At 48.4% G+C, this 17,431-nt stretch overlaps 1 long non-coding RNA gene across 7 annotated transcripts in view; it reads right to left on the reverse strand.

The window, feature by feature from the left end:
- The window catches only part of Gm34455, a 36,694-nt gene that overhangs the window by 14,140 nt on the left and 5,123 nt on the right, over positions 1 to 17,431 (reverse strand). The window contains exons 1-2 of one of the 7 annotated variants that reach the window (XR_876692.2): positions 10,404 to 10,483; positions 8,688 to 8,777 (exon numbers count right to left, since the gene is read on the reverse strand). The exons of 4 other annotated variants lie outside the window; for them this stretch is intronic. This is a non-coding gene — a long non-coding RNA (predicted gene, 34455). Of the gene's footprint in view, positions 1 to 8,687; positions 9,177 to 10,403; positions 10,484 to 17,431 lie in introns of those variants that run through there. 2 more of the 7 variants (XR_385486.3, XR_385485.1) reach the window with 2 other exon arrangements.

Here is a 17,431-nt window from a genome sequence, read left to right on the forward strand (position 1 = left end):
ATGGATGCACTCACACATGATAAAGGAGCCTAGGATCCAGACCCAACCTCATTTTACCTCCAGTTCTGAATTCTATGTCCTCTGGATTAGGAGGGGCCAGCACAATGAGGAGGGGCCTGGGAAACTGGGCCAGGCAGAATACTTCATACCAGCACACAGAATGTCCTGACTACTCTTGATCCCGTGAGGCCTGAAAAGGGTCACCCTCTGTCCCCAGCCTTCCTTTTTACCGCCCTATAGTGGAGACAATGGCATCACCTGTGGGAACTGTCATAGAGGCTCCATGAGAATCTTCACAGGATTCATCCATAATTGCTGCCTTCTCCATGTTGAAGGGGACATATTCCACCACTACTCATGGAGCAAAACTCCTTCCCAGGCTGGGGTGGCAGATTCAAGTACCTGGTGATGATTGAACTCTGGCAAGTTCTTTTGCATCTCAGAGATGCTGGGGAAAGAGGGCCGGCAGGAGGTAAGTATTAGCGGCTTCGCACCCCAACCCAACCACAGTCACTGCAGAGGTAACCAGGCCACACAGATTTCCCACTGTCACTTGACATAGCAGATCCAGTTCCTGACTTAGAACCTGTGCAGGGGTGGGCAGCCCCACCTTCCTCCTGCCAGAGCTCACACATCTGCTCCTCCGTTCGTACCCAGGCCAAGGGTACGAACAAGCAGGTTCTGGGCTCAGCCCATCCTCTAGAAGCCTCCCTGACACTGGCTTTACCACAGCCCAGTAGAGTAAGGGAGGCTTCTCCCAGGCAGAAGGTGTGTTCCAGAGCCGCTTCCTCCTATTGAGCCCCAGCCCCTTCCCACAGCATTATGCATCCACAGACAACCGCATCTCCTAGAGAAAAGCATGACATAACAGACATCAGGGATGATTCGATAGAGAGACTGCAGTGTGCAGCAGCTCCTGCCTCAAGCTAGCTGTGTTTAGATTTATTTTCATAAATTTTCTCCACTGGAGATGAACTACTATCAAATCACAAGGAAGGAAGACCCAGGTTTATTTATTTGGATCTAGTTGTTTTCTTGAGACAAGTTCTCACTATGTAACCCTGGCTGTCCAGGAACTCACTATGTACACTAGGGTGGTCTTGAATTCAAGAGTCCTGCCTGCCTCGGCTTCCTTCGTGCTAGAACTAAAGGTATGTGTCCCAACACCTGATCTTAAAATACCTTAGTTTTAATATTGAAAAGCAAAAGTATTTATATAAATTTGCACACGTAATCTAGGTGGAACAGAACATGACTTGTGACTAAGAATCACCCACGTGTGTGAAGCACCTGTATTCAAATAAGAAATCATGAGTAAGCCGGAATGACAGAAAAGGCTCCCAGTTGTCCCTATTCATCCAAAGATACGGTACCTCAGATTCTCTCAGTGGACTGTCCTGAGAGACCAGGAAGCTCTGTGTGTCCTTGTGTAAAGAGTTGGAATTTGCCGGGTGTGGTGGCACACGCCTTTAATCCCAGCACTCGGGAGGCAGAGGCAGGTGAATTTCTGAGTTCGAGGCCAGCCTGGTCTACAAAGTGAGTTCCAGGACAGCCAGAGCTACACAGAGAAACCCTGTTTCGAAAAAACAAAAACAAACAAACAAACAAACAAAGAGTTGCAATTTGAGAAAGAACACATATTTCAGGACGAGTATATAAACACTCCCTTTAAAGATAAAGATGCCTCTGCAACTGTGAGCAGAGAGCATGCTGGGAGTAAATGAGCAGTGTGCCCCATGTGTGTGTTAACACAGAGCTGCATTCCCATACAGGACCCTTAGGGTGTCTCTGGTGCCCATGATACCTGCCCTGAGTTGCCAACAGCACTGTGGTCTGCCTGCCAGGTCAAGGTTGATAGAACAACTTTGTTCATGTCTGCAATCTAGGCTCCAAGCTCTACTTGGACAGAACTCAGGACCACCATGGGACTATGGGAAATAGATCAATGAGAAAGGACAGTGGGCACAGGGCTTTTTATTCCTGAAATGAGTGAAGTCCTCAATATATAAAAGAGAGGAGGAGGAAACTCCAAGAATGGGCTTTGAAGGTTCAAGGTCCCCCTGAAGAGACAGTATTTTCCCTACTGTCACCCTTGTCCTGGGAATGAGAGACATCACATATGAGGAATCTCAAGAAGGAAATGCCCAGAGTAAGGGGAAAGGATGTCATTGCTTCCTTCAGGATTATAACAAGGGTCTCATGTCTGACTTCTCCTCTAAACTGAGCTCCTGATGTGCGGGGTGACTAGGGATTCTCCATCTGTGTCTAGGACACCCAAACAACACCTAAGTACCTGAGGCAGCCTACCGCACCTGTGGGTGAATGAAGGAGTGAAGGAGAGAAATTTGCTGTCAGGACATTTCTACCCTGGACCTTTCACTGAGAACACCAGAATGAACATCTGGACCTCTGTTGACTGAGCTTCTAGCATGTTCCAGGCCCAGCCGTTGCTTTCACCAAAGTCACGTGTTCTAGCATGACCATGCTGGCGTTTCAATCCACTCAGCACGGCACAGATTTTGACTGGGGGAGGGGTTCCTTTTAAAAAGAAACTTAAAAGTTGACTCCTAGGTGTACAGGTGTACAACCAAGGGAAACGAGAACACAAAACTACATGAAGACTTGAACATGAACAGTCATGGCAGAGTGATTCATCAGAGCCCAAGTGGAAAGAGCCCAGGGGTGGCATCAGTCAGAGAGGAACAGTGTGTGCGTAGCCACGTAATAGAGTATTACCATTCTATTACTAATAACAAATAATGATTTATCAAGAAAGTGCTGACGCATACTATACCATGAAGCTTGGACACAAGAGGAAACCCACCCCCAAAGACCACATATTATTAAGTCTATTTCTATGAAAGGTCCAAAATAGGCAAGCCGCAGAGAGGGAGGGTAGATTCCCCTGTCTAAGGCCAGGAGCGTGATGTGGACAGGGTTGGCGTGGGAAAAGCAGAGTAATCACTAACAGGTGGGTAAGTACAGCTGTGAACACATGGAAAGCCACCACATCTTGCATTTTACATGGGCAAATTATGTGGCATGTGACTGTTTCATTGAAGCTGTTATAAAACCCAAAATAAAGAAATTAGAGAATTCCCCCTCTCCGAGGAGGAGCCCGCCGAGAAGCCAGTTTCACAATCCAGTGGTGGCTCTGGCTTGCCAACGGTATTTCTATTTTTCAACAGTCTTGAGCCTATCCTGCAAAGTAGCTTTTCTCAAGACTCACGCTGTACCCCAGAAGCCCCAGGTTGCTGGTTGCTGCCTGTCTCCAGCCTGTCTCTTGTTCTCGCCCCCTTGTCTATGCCCACCACTGCCTCTCCCTCAGTCCCTCTCTGCTCAGGAAAGTTAGCTCCAAATGCCTGGGCTGCCTCAGGAACCTGGTGACATAGGCCTGTTGTGGTGTGTTTGGGCACAGAGGCCTTCGTTGCCAGTGTTGCCAGGCACAGAGGGTGACTAAGCCAGCCAGTTGTGTTCAGGTTTCAGTGCCGATCCAGGAGCAGGGGGAGCCGAGGGCTGTTCAGCTGCTTGGGGGAACGGGTTTGTTTCTGTTCAGCTATGCATGCTATACTTGGGCTATCCTTACACACACCAGAAAGCCAGACATCCGATGACATAGAAGTGCCCAGAAGAACTCTTGGAAAGGTAGAAAACAAAACAAAACAAAACAAAACAACTCAAAAAGTGTAGAAGCTCCAGAGAAATAAACATCAAAGTGACTGTCACAGCCCACTAGCTGTACCAATGAGTTCTACATGCACAGGCCCAGCCAACTGTAGATCAAAAATAGAAAAATTTTAAATTGTGTCTGAGTCAAGCAGGTAGCACACACCTGCAATACCAGCACTGGGGAGGTATAGTCAGGAAGATGACGTTTGAGGCTAGCCTGGGCTACAAGAGAGAGGCTGCCTCCAAAAATAATTATGTCTATACTGAACACATGTGTTTTTCTTACCATCATTCTATAAACAACACAGTATGGTAGCTGTCATGCCATGTGCAGTTTGTTAGGAGTGGTATGTCTTCCAGAGCTGGTTTAAAGAATATGGGGAGGGGAGTTGCCCAAGCTCTATGCAGACACTGTGTTGTATGGGTGGACTTGATCTCTGTACAGTCCTGGAATGATTCTCCTGTCCCCATCCCCAGGACATCTGAACTCAGAACTCCCAGTTTAGCTAGGGGCTAGTGAGAGGGTAGCCTCTGGGACGGGCTTGGAAAATAACTACCCATGTGTCAGTGAGGGTGACCAGCTAGAGGCAAGGCAGACCACCAGAGCAGAGCAGGCTGGGAGTCAGCCTTGGGAAAGTATCTTTAGGGAAGGCTGGATCTTCACGAACATCTGCATACAGAAGTCTTAGGGAGTCACAAGTGGGCAGCAGGATCCGATCTAGCTTCTCTTTCTCAAAGCCTCTGACTGATGAATGGGGAAGAGACAAGCTGAGGGGATCAGGAGAATCTTCTGTCCTCTGTCTGCGAGAGGCCACTGGTTGGCAAGTCCCTCTTATAGCAAAAGGACATTGAACACTGACCTTTGGTACTTGAAATTTAAATTTAAGCTGGACGGTGGTGGTACACGCATTTAATCCTAGCACTCGGGAGGCAGAGGCAGAGGCAGGTGGATTTTTGAGTTCGAGGCCAGCCTGGTCTACAGAGTGAGTTCCAGGACAGCCAGGGCTACACAGAGAAACCCTGTCTCGAAAAACAAAAACAAAAAACAAAAAAAGAAAGAAAGAAAAAAGGAAAGAAATTTAAATTTACATCAAGCACTAATCATTTCAGTCGATTTTACCATTGTAATTAATTCTAATTCAAAGCTTAAGGAAACAAAGCCAGGGGCTGGAGAGATGGCTCTGCAAGTGACTTGTTGATCTTGCAGAGTACCAGCACCTACATGGCGCCTCACAACCATCTGGGAGACAGGGCACTCTTCTGACTTGTTTTGGCATCAGGCATACATGTGGTACACATACATGATACAGACAAAACACTCAAACACACAAAATCAAATAAGTAGATCTCTCTCTCTCTCTCTAGCCTGCTCTCTCACTTGCTCCTGCTGCTGCTGCTGTTCACATTAGTTTAAAACATAACTAACGTAAAATGTTGGTGGAGCACACCTTTAGTCTGGAGACAGAGGCAGACAGTTCTCTGAGCTTAAGGCCAGCCTGGTCTACATAGTGAGTTCCAGCACAGCCAGGCTTGCATAGTAAGACCTTGTTTCTAAATACCAATAATGACGACAATGATGATGATGAAAGTTTTGAAATGAGTAAATGAATATGGACCTAAGATGACAGAAGAACAGTGAAATATAAATTATTAAAAATTTACCAGGAACACATGGGTTTGTTGTGGTTGGTTGGTTTGTTTGCCTTTTGTTTTTTTAGTAATCACTCAATTTTTGAAATTTAACCCCCAAACCAGTTCAAACCCTGCCATGTGGGTCTGGAAAGCATCTTTCTGGGTCACTGGCCAAGCTGTGAGCTTTCACTTCTTGTCCTAGTTTGGTCTGTGTTGCTATGACAAACTTGATGGCCAATCACAACTTTGAGAGGAACTGGCAGCATGTTGCATCTTACAGCTCACAGGCTATCACAGCAGGGACCTGGAGGCAGGAGCTGAAGCAGGCGCCGCAGAGGGGAGCTGCTTACTGGCTTGCTCCTTGGGCTTGCTCAGCCTGCTTTCTTACACAACCAGGGCCAGGCACCGCCCACAGTGAGTTCACACTGGGTCCTCCCTCACCCATCGTTAATCAAGAAAATGCCTCCACAGACTCGCCTACAAGGCAATCTGACAGAGCCATTTTTTTCTATCATGGTTACTTCTTCCCAGATGATCCTGGCTTGTATCCAGTGCACAGCAAACTAATCTGTATACCTCTGGAAGGTTCTGTTGCCAACACCAATCACAAGGGCTTACTAAAGCAGTTTTTGTGGAAGGTTGACCAGAAGGAGCTCTCTCTAAGCACTGTCTTCCTTTAAGCATAGAAGGTGCAATAGAGGGTCAGTAGGGCAATGAGGCTAGCCCCGGATCTCCTCATTCTCTGGAGCAGGCTATAGAAGCTTAACAGAAAGGAAACCAACTTCTGCAGTTAGTTGAAAGAGTGAGCCTGAAGCTTTCTTACCTGCGAACTGGGCCTATGGTTCTCCTATCTATAACACACACCCGCTCAGAGGTAAAAGGATGAAGGGAAACAATGGCCAGGTATAGGCTAGCAAGAGGGACTGAGCATCCATCTCCATGGCTCTGCCCCATCCAACTAGCCAGTGGAAAGGAGCCACCCAGCTGTCACAGGGGCAAACCAACCAGGCCAGTGTGTTCTCTCCCAACCCCTTCACACGCCACGCACACCCAGGAGCTCTTCCAGGCAGACTGGCTGAGCCTGACTTCTCACAGAGGAGGAGGCAGAGTGCTCAGGGAGCCATAGTCATCCTTGGTAAGAACACTTCTGTCACATCTTATCACAACCCCTCTGTCCCCAAGATCACTTGGCCAGCCAGGATGTCTCCATAGGCAGGTCTGAGTCCCCATCCTCCCTAATGCACACCAGAGTGTGTACTGTGAGTTTAAGAGTCTCCAGTGTCTCCACCTTGGTAGCTGCCAACCAGCCCTCCTACCCCCCCCCCAACCCTTATCTATACCCATCGTTGGGAACCCCTGGTCTCTGGAGACCTTGCCTATGTCATCCCTTTGCCTTTAACAGGCTCCTCTCTCCTCTGGGAAGCCCCTTCCTTAATACTCTTCCTCCCACCAGACCCCTGTCTAGTAGACTCTTACTGAGTCTGTGGAGCCCTGCCCCGCTGCCTCTTCCTCTAAGAAGTCTTCCTTGATTCTCATGTCACAGTAACCTTGCACGCTGCAGTGTGAATGGCTCCCCTTAGAGGAGGGCATAGAACCATCCAGACCGTTGGTGCACCTACTGGGTGGTGGAGCTTAAAGGACACAGGCTTTGTGCTCAGACTCACTCAGCTCGAAGCTTAGTTTTGCAACTGTGAGCTATGCACCCTGAGGGAAGAGGCCTAACCTCTCTGATCCCCTGTACTAAGATGAGAACAAGTCTCCACCCATAACACTGAGGCAATAGGAAATGCCTAGCATAGCACAGGCTTAAATAACTCTTCATTCACTTCCCTGGACATCAGGAACTCTGGATGTTCTCCCCTACCATCCAGTTGTGTTCACATCCGCACTTGTGTGAACAGCCCAGGCCAAGATCTTTCCTGACTGGCTGTGAACCCTGGTTGTCCTTGCTCCCAGAACCAGCTCCAACCAATATACTAGGACCCTGTGCCTGTAGAAACTCCCTCATAGGTGCCCACATACATGTGTGAGAGTCTGCTCTGAAGCGTGGCAGGTGGAGCCAAGTCCATCAGAAACATTAAGGCCATTCTGCAAGGACAGGAGCCAGCCGTCCACAGCTGCCCTGGATCAGGGACACACTCAGTGTCCCAGCAGCAGGTGTGTGTTGTTTATGCTGTATCCCAGGCAGCAGAATCCCGCAGCCCTGGCCAAGAGTTCTAATTTTAAACAGCGGGTTCTGGGCGGGCCGAAATAAAGGTCAGATCCTGAAGGGCTACCCAAAAGATGCACACACTAAAAAAAGATGACCCTCGGTGTAAAAAAAGACACCCTACCTCTGTTCTACCGTCTACACTGCCTGACATGTCAAGGACACACCTGTCAGGATCACTGGGGAGGCAATGGCCACGGCCAGTTCCCACCTACCCTAAGCCAGGGGTCTCCAAACTGCTGGACTCCAAGAATCCCACCTGGAAACCCCATTTCAAAGCAGATGGGCAGCCCCAGACAGAGGATTCTGGGGGCTCTCCTGAAGACTTTCATCTGTTAGGGTCCTTTCTATTGAAGTTGTTCACTGCGTCCCTTGCAGTAATCCTGTGGCCCACATCTGATGCCTGCTGACAGCGGCACATCTTTGTGGTGTCATTTCCTGAGGTCCTTTGTCAGGTGGTGGCTCCTGTCTAGTGTTGGGAAATGGAAGGGGCTGATGGATCCATGTATGACATGGTGAGCTCGCTGAAGGGAAGTATCTTGTTTTCCCAGACAAGGCTCAGGGAACATGCTGCTGTATTTTTCTATTGTGAAAACTGACATGGCTGCCCAAGGCTTCCTCAGGTCCTAGGTTATTAGAACAGTGAGCCTTTTGCTTATCATTTTTATACCCTTTTACATTTATAAGCAGGACTGAGTCTAACACACCTCCCTGCTCACCATCTAGTTATATACAGTTTACTTACAATGAGGCACAATGACCTAGGATTCCCCCCCACTTTTTTTTTTTTTTGGTGGGTCACTCCTGTCTCTGGACAGAATCAGGGCACAAAGGTAGATCTCCATGCATCCTGGACCCCGCCCTGCCCCCTGCCTAGTCCCTCCGGCAAAGCCAGCCGGTGACTCTATAGTTCCGACCTGCTCTGACCTGAGGCTAGTGAGAACTGGAGGTGCCCCAGCCCTTCCTGCCCCAGGCAGGGCCCTCTGGAGGAGCTGTGTTCCAACTCTGGGTCCAATGTTAGGGCAAGTGGTCGGCCACTGCCTAAGGCAGTAGGGGGACGCTGGGCTGGGGACTGCGCATCCCACTTGCCCTCTTCAAGACACTGAAAGCCACCTGCCAGGGAAACCTCAGGACAGCTCCGGGGTTTGGGGATCGGATCTCATAGCGAGGTGCTTACCATTCCCAAAGGTGCCGCAGGATACCTTTTATCCACAAGCCGTCAGATGGGTACTTGGCCTTGGTACTAAGTGACTGAATCTAGACTTGCCTAGGACAGAGAGCATTATTTCTCCATTGAGCAAAATGAGGCCCAGGTGCCCCAAAAGCAGGAAATAGCCAGCTCCAAGCCTCCCCACAGTGGAACTCCTCTCTCGACCTCAGTTTCCTTATAAGATGGCGGCCTCAGCAACACCTACTACACCAGCTGTGAGCATTGGCAAAAATACTTATCAGTTGATTTTTGCTCCAAAGTAACTTCTAAGACCCAGAGGGACTAAAAGAGAGCCACAGTGGCCAGCCATCCCTACAGGGTTTCCTGAATGTGGATCTTTGATGCTAAACCCTGGACAGCCTTGGCATACCAGTGAGATAGTTCACATAACCAGGCTGATCTGGTAAAGCCCAGGCAGAAAGAGGCCCCAGTTTTTATGCTCAGAGCTATTGTTTCTCCCAGAAGCCCTTGGGCCCTTGGTCCTGGTCTCTGCACAGTGTCCTTGCTTAGCCACAGGGAGACCAGACGTTCTTAACACAAAAATTTTCCATATCCTTCAGGGCAATCTCTTGATGCCAGAAATAGTCGTCAGGATTTGGGAGCTAGCCCAAGCCACTAAAAATAGTTCCACTGCCCCCTGGAAGGCCTGCTTCATATGGGCCCCAGATGCCCTGCACCTAATGAGGTGGCTGTCCCTAGCTAGCACCTTAAATGAACAAAGCTCTTCTGGGCTAGCTGGCTGGGTACACATAAGAGGTGAGCCCCACTCAGCTTCCTCAGCTCAGACATGCCACTTTCTCCACTCGGAGAGCAGGGCAGCCACACGAGTTAACATCTGACTGGTCACAGGACAGCCTGACTCTCCTTGCCTAGCCACACTGCCACGGACCTTCACACACTTACACACACACACACACACACACACACCTACCAGCCACAGATGCTCACCCACGCCATCCATCTCAGAGCTGAGCTCTTGCCCTCCAGCCTACATCCCCAACATCCCCAAGGCTGGGTCCCCACTTTTGTCCCTCCCAGTTTCCACCTAGCCTTCAAGAAGATAGTCTTATTTTTTGTTTGTTTGTTTGTTTGTTTTTGAGACAGAGTTTCTCTGTATAGCCCTGGCTGTCCTGGAACTCACTTTGTAGACCAGGCTAGCCTCGAACTCAGAAATCTGCCTGCCTCTGCCTCCAAAGTGCTGGGATTAAAGGCGTGCACCACCACCGCCCGGCAGATAGTCTTATTTTAAATAATTTTATTCTTTTCACGTGTACATGTGAGTGCCTGTGTGAGTTTATGTAGACCACATGCATGTAGGTACCCTCAGACACCAGAAGGAGGCGTTATACCCTCTGGAGCTAGAGTACAGGCAGTTGTGAGCTACCTAATATGCTCACTGGGCCTCCATCCTAGGTCCTCAGCAAGAACAGTAAATGCTCTTAATGGCTTTTTCCCCCTGGCATCAAGGATTGAACTTAGAACCTTAAATATGCTAAGCAAGCACTGTGCCCCTAATCTATAACCCCAGACCCCTTTTTTACATTTTGGGTTGAAACAGAGTCTCACTAATTTATACAGGATACCCAGAGTGGTGACTCTGGAACTCTAGGTCCCCCCAGTGCCTTGTGCTGGCTCTTGTCAGCAAGGGCTCTGCCAGGTGAGGGACTATAGCTAAGAATGTACCTCAGGTTCCGCTGGGTAACTTCTGGAGCTGGAGCCAGAGTCCTTACACTCCCTAGGGCTGCCTGGTCTCTGAGAAGGAAAAGGCAGAGTGGTAAACTCTAGAAAGAAGTCCCAAGGAGCCAGGAGGGAGGGTGTGTGTCTATTGTACATTCGTCCCAACTCACACAGAAGTGAACATTGACGTGAACTCCAGCTAGCCTCAGAACAAGGCAGCTGTTGTCTCAGGACAGGCTGTGTGCAGATGGAGGCTGGTGTTGCCTCTGAGCAGACAATCATCCCATCCAAATGTTAACCATGACAAGCCCCAGCTGTGACCCTTGGAGCCCTGGTCTTGAGGCAGCATTCCACACTTCAGCAAGTGGACTGGACCATCACACCCTCCCATACAACTTGTTCCAAGGAGAAAACAACTCACATTTCAAAACTTAGTCCGCAACAAAGTAACAGGGTACTGCTAGCCACCCAATCAGCACCCCACAGGGTGTCCACCTGGTGAGACCTTACAAGCTTGCCTACCTGCCCAGCAGCCCAATCCTTTGTCTGGGTGGCACTTCCCTGCCGTGTGCTAATTCTTGGTAAGTTCCTTATTATTACTATTATTAATTTATTCATGTTATATTCCAATCACATCCTCTCCTCCTAGTCTCCCCTCCCATGGCCCCTCCCCCCACTTTCCTCTCCTCTTTCCCTCTGAGAATTAGGAGGTCATCCCTGGGTATCACCTTGGCACATCAAGTCACAGCAGGACTAGGCACATCCTCTCCCACTGAGGCAGACAAGGCAGCACAGTTAGGGGAGCTGAAAGAAAATTAAAATTCAAGGTCCATGACTCATGTGGCTTGCTAGTTAGGAGGGCTTTTTGGGCCTAGAGCAAAGAACAAAGGCTGTAACATCTTCCCAGGAACTGGCTAGCCATAAAGATAGAGAAGACATAGAAGAATGTCCGGACTGGCCCTGTGCCTCCCTATCTCCTGCCCTTCTGACCTGGGTTAAATGTTAACCAGATGCTCTGCTGTTACCTTGCTCTGCACATACAGTTTGCTGATGTTTGAATGAGCCAATCGTGTGAAACCACGCCAATTCCCCCCAGCCCCAGCCCCTTTTCCTATAAAAACCCCTAGCTTTTGAGCCTTGTGGTCGACAACCTCTGTCTTCTGTGTGAGATATGTGTCTGCCGGAGCTCCATCATTAAACTACCTTGTGTGTTTGCATCAAGATGGTCTCTCGTGATTCCTTGGGTGCGTGCCGACTCGGGACATGAGTGGGGGTTTCCCCACTAGGTTCTTTCAGAGCCAGATCCACAGGCAGGCAACAGAACCCACATGGAGACCAAGCTGCTCATCTGCTAAATATGTTCAGGGGCCGGGAGTTAAGAACATCCCAAACTGAGCTCAATGATGCTGTCAATTCACACATACCAGAGGCACTGTCGTGGGCTTCTTGTAAGTAGAAGGGTGGGCACTTACAGGAGCACAAGATAGACACAGTTCAGAGCTAGAGAGACGGTTCTGTGGTTAGGGGCACTTGCTGGCCACTCATGAGGCTTGGAGTCTGGGTCCCATAACCTGCACCTGAAAGACCCACAACGTGAGGACTCCCCCACGTTCTGACTCAGGAGAGGCGACACCCCAAAATCACCCACAAGAAACGGTCTTGCTGCAAATTGCAAGAGGATTTTTATTCAAGAGCGCTCTTGGGCCCATAGTCATACACCACGCAGGGGTAGAGGACCGTGGTGCCCCGAGTAGCTGAGTAAGGGGGTATTTAAAGGAAAAAAAACACAACTCAAGGAGGTGGGAAGGGCGTTGTTGGAAAATACCAAAAATACCAGTTAAGAGTCACAAGGAAGTACAAAGTCACAGGTGTCACAAGGAATACCTGGTAATTGTTAACTCTCAAGACAGTTTCTAAGAGCCCCTAACAATAGCACATTTGCATTGCAGGTTCCGGTAATGGTCAGGGTGACTTTCTTTGAATTAACACTCTTTGAACACAGGAAGCGGGTGGGTGGAGGAATGTCGCTATCTGTTTTATGATTAGCATACCTTGGAGCACTGAGTTTACTACTCTTTCACACCAACAGGCTCACAAGGGACGCAACCACTTTCCTCTGGCCTCTGCAGCACCCAAGTGCTCTCACATAGACACACATACACACAAATAGAATAATTTCTTCAATTTCATTCATATAATGCTCAGGCACTCCACAGCTTCATATAAGGTGGTGGTGGGGAGCATAAAAAACAATATCTGTATAAAGATGAGACCACTCTACTGGAGCATAGCCCTGCATATAAGGGTGAACGTAGTACAAATATTTTCATCAATCCCTTGGGGGGAGGTCCTTCCCACCTTTGACCATTTATGTTCCCGAATAAAAGACTTAAGCAGCACAATAGCTGGGCAAGTGGCTACCCTTCATGCTGTTAGAATCTACTTCCTATCCAGAACCCCATTGTTACTGTTTCATCTGGACTGCTACTAGCTCCAGTTGGCCAGCCTATATGGCCACATTGTGATTCAGCTAACCCATGGCAGCACCTTTCGCCTCTCCTGCACTCTTCTAAGAACATGGTGACCCTAGTCTCTCTCCTGCACACTCTTCAAAGGTTTGGCTGCTCTCTCAGCCCTGCTCCTTCCCAAGCTCCAGGAAAGCCAAACCCCACCTATATCTCTTCTCCCCAACCATTGGCTGCTGGCATCTTTATTTACCAATCAGAATTGACTGGGGGCAGGCTCTCTCAAGGTCTTACTTGAAAACTCTCCTAGCTAATAGTTTTGAGGGACTCAAATTAACATTACAATACAAGCAGCATTAGGCCAAACCCACTACAAGTAAACAACTCCATCCAGCTCCATAGAAGCTAATTTAGGAATCAAACCTATCCTAATTTGTATTGCAGAAACCCAGAGCCATTGTTTTGGTTTTCCTTAAAATAGAATCTTGCTATGTAGCCCAAGCTATCTTTCAACTCCTAACCCTCCTGCCTTGGCCTCCCAAGTCCTGGGACTATAGGAAAAGGCATTATCTTTATCACCCTGGTCAGGAAACAAATCTGACCCAGGCTGTTCACCTGCAAACATCCTTGAAAAGACAGCTCCAGGATGCGTCACAATGCATAAGAAACTCATTCATTCCGTAGTCCACAGTGTCCCACCCAGCGTCCTTCTGTCTTATGGTCCTGTTGTCATTCCTAGTGTTATGTTATGGGTCACAATTGCTGCCTCAGCTCCTGGCATTATCTGTTGGATGGAAGCAAACAAAGCACTGCCCTCTTACTGGAGACTCCTGGCAAGTGCAACACATCTTTAGCTTGATCTACTGAAAATATGCCAGGCCAATAGCAGTGAAAATATCTTCCACCCTGTTAGACACAGACTCTAGCCAGAGACACTGGAAACAGGACTCTTGAGTACTATGCTTGACAAGCAATGTCCCTAGTGGGCTATCAGGTCCTGTCTTGCTAAGACTATCTGCAGGAAGGCCATGTAGAAAAGATGAACAGAGCCAGTCACTGGAGCAGCCAGATACTGCCAGGTCACAGTCCAAGGCATATGAGTGAGGGCCCTAATGGTTCTCTCTAGGCTGAGTACAAGGCCATTTTAACTACATTGGATATTTTTCAATCTCTGAAGGCCCATGGTGAAGGTCCACAGTGAACCCATCTTCTCAATATTTAAGGATTAAGAATTTGAAGCCCAGAAAAGTTATGTGATTTGCTGAGTGTCACACAACAAGAAAATGGTACAGTCAAGGCTAGAGCATAAGCCTCCTGTCCTAGCTCCTCAGAAAGTGGTAATTGGCTGAGTATGAGGATGTATGTTATGTAGAAATTTCCTCAGAATTCACATTACATTTTAAAATCTTCATGTGTGTGCTAAGAGCTTGAACCCAATTCCGTAGAACTCAACTATTCCTTCCTGAATGGAAGAGACAAGCTTCTACTAAGGTTCAGGAAGTAATCTTACAAGGCTTAGGAACTTCCTGAAACTCATAAGAGTCTTAAGGCTCCTTCTCAATGTTATGTAAGCAATAGCTATCACTGGGGAGAGAGAGACTTTTCTTTCTAGTTGCATGTCAATTCCACGGATGCTTTTCAATGATGCAGCTGCCACGGAGTCACTCATGTCCTGTAAATAACCGCAATCAAGCTAGCAGTTTCACCTAGCTAGCTGTGTGTGAAATTGTTTCTTTGGTGTGTTATTGGTGCCCTGTCCAAAGTGAACAGACACGTATTTAGGTTTTCCCAGTAAGAGTCGAGCAGTGATAAGCTATAGGAGGCTGGCCAGCAAAGCTTTCGGCAACACTCCCATCTGAGTTACTGACAAAATGGTAGAAACTACATCTAACAGCAGTACTAAGAGAATGCAGAGGCCACAGTCCTAACCAGATCAGCTTTCTTCTGTCTTCTCAGGACACTAGCTGCCCATTCTGTGATGTATCCAGGGTAGGAAGCACACTGCTCTGCCCCACCCTTTGTGAGAGCTGAACGGTGCATGAGCCTCTTGGGATGCGGTTCTGGAGAAGAAGGGGCCCAGGAACAACTCCAGGAACTCTTATTCCTTACATAAAGCCAAGGCTCCAGACTCTCTACACATTCTGGGACTAAGAAGCCCTTCCTATGCCATGTCTCCAGGCGTCTAAAATGAATGGTCGCCTCTTCCTCCATGTAGTCTTCCTACCTGGTCTCCTCCGGCAGCTCTCTGTTCCTGGACCACTATCCCTCCTACACATTCCTGAAGCAATGTGGTCGTGACTACTTACCAACAGCAGAGAGAACCAGAAGTTAGAGTCACCCCTATGTATCTCCGTCTTTCTATGGTTAATGTCCAGCAAAAGGCATGGCACTTCTCACTCAGGAAGGGTTGGTAATGTGAATGGAATTCTTGTCTTGGTCAAGTACCTGCCGTGATGTCTCTAGCACTACTCATAGCAGACCACCATCATCTGCTCCCACCCCACAAGCACAGTGCTTACCCACTCTAGACAGGTGCCTCAAATGTTCCTTCAGCCCTCCAACCCAAGTGTCATGCCATCATTTGGGTGGGAGCTAGAAAATGGCTGTTCTCGCCCCCTTCCCTCAGCATCCCACACAGATCAACTCTCTTCTTTATTGAGGAACTGACAAAGAGCAATGAATGACAGGAAGGTTGGCCAAGAGCTGTATAGGAGGCCAGAGGAGAATCCCCAATGGCCACTAAACAAAGGACATTTCCAAGAGGAGACGTGGGCTGTTAAGTCTTCCTACCAGACAAGAAGCTATGAGTCAGAGCCAGGAGCGTCCCCACTGACTTCCCCATGCATGAGTTACTACCCTCCACCTCAGCAAAGGCCCACAGGCAGGGGAATTCTCTCCTGAACAAGAGGGAGGAAATAAGGAGAAGTGGTGGAGCGCAGGGTCTCTGAGTGGTGTTCCTAAGGCTGATCTCTTATTGCAACCCTCCCCTAACCCAGTGCTGATCCCTGTAGGAGAACCCCAGCATGGCCAGGGCCTGGCTGGCCAGGGAGCCGCCTGCTTCCTGCTCACCAGTGCTTTCAGATGCTCGACTTTGTTTGCATGCCACTGAGTATTGTGGGAAGGTCTCCAAGGGAAATTGCCTCATGTGGAAGGGAAAGAGATGGCTGAGCAGAAAACAGTCACTTCCCCTATACTGGTGCCCAGGACTCATGGGGGGGGGGGGCATGTTTAAGTTCCTCCCTTCACTGCAAGTGAGGAGCACCCTTGGTGTGCTGGGCTGTAGTGTAAGACTGGGTGTCAGGCAGTAAGAAAGACAGATGAGGCTACTGTCCTCACAGACCCTGACCCACTAACAAATGTCAGGTGATGGATACGTACCGTGGGAAAAAGGAGAGAAGAGGAAAGGACAGGGCTTGCCATGGTTGAGAATCAGCCTGGTTTAAATGGTGACAGTCAAAGAGCAGCCAGCCTTTCCATGGCTGTTAAAGGGAGAGCTGAAAGAACAGGGAATGGGCAGGAAGTCCAGGCTCGAGGAGGTCAAGTCTTTGAATATGGGTTGGATAGAAGTCCAGGTGTGTTCTGAGAAGGCAATGGCCTCCTGATATGCTGGAAGTTTCTCTCTAGACTTGTACACTCCTGATTTCTTTTCATTGATAAATAAAATATTGAAATTATGTGTATTAATGGGTACCATGTGGTATTGTACACATATGCATTGTGTAATGTTTAAATCAGACTGAATAACCTGCTGCCTAAGTCAGTGGCCATTTCTTATAGAAAACCCATAAGATCTCTTATAGTATCCTGAGATGTGCAGTGTGGAGGGCCCTGGCTGCGCTGCAGCAGCTCACATCCTCTTGCTCTGAGCTGCCTGTAATTCACCTACCCTATCCCATCCCTTCTGGGGTCTGAGACTCGCTTCCTCTCCACTATGGCCTGCTACAACCTCATTAATGAAAATGCAAACTAGATGAACTCTGGTACTGGGGGCCTCTTAGGATATTATCTCCTAACTTTAAAAGGTGAAAAATGAAATAAAGACTAAGAAGTCAAGCTTAACTTTGTAAAGACTCATGTGTCAAACAAGACAAGAATAAAAGTCTAGTGTTCCTCAAGAAGGTTCCTGCTCACCCCTTCTGAGCTCTTGGCTGCTCTCCAGAGGATTTTAGCTCCCTGGATTCCAACTAAACCAATCATCACGGGCTCTAAAAGCCATCTCAAAGTTGCCAAGGTCATCTCATGCTCTGACTTGATTAAGGTTATCCAATTGCCCAAACCCCTAAAGATAAAGTCAACTGTCTTTTGAGGCTCACATTAAGCCTCAGTTGATGGCCAGTATTTTTCATATACCATGTCTTACACTGACCCAAAAATAAGTAAATGAACAAGAAGCATGGTCAAAATCAAGAATAGGGATGGAGAGATGGCTCAGTGGGCCAAGGAACAGGGAAAGGCAGTGGGGTGTGGGGCAGGGAAAGGGGCTTGCAGCCCAAGCCTAGAGACCTGAGTTCAATTGCTGGAAGCCATGCAAAAGTGAAAGAAGAGATCAGCTTTACAAAGCTCTCTTTT

The sequence above is a fragment of the Mus musculus genome, chromosome 17 (genome assembly GCF_000001635.26).
Source record: "Mus musculus strain C57BL/6J chromosome 17, GRCm38.p6 C57BL/6J".
NCBI classification, from domain to species: Eukaryota; Metazoa; Chordata; class Mammalia; order Rodentia; family Muridae; genus Mus; species Mus musculus.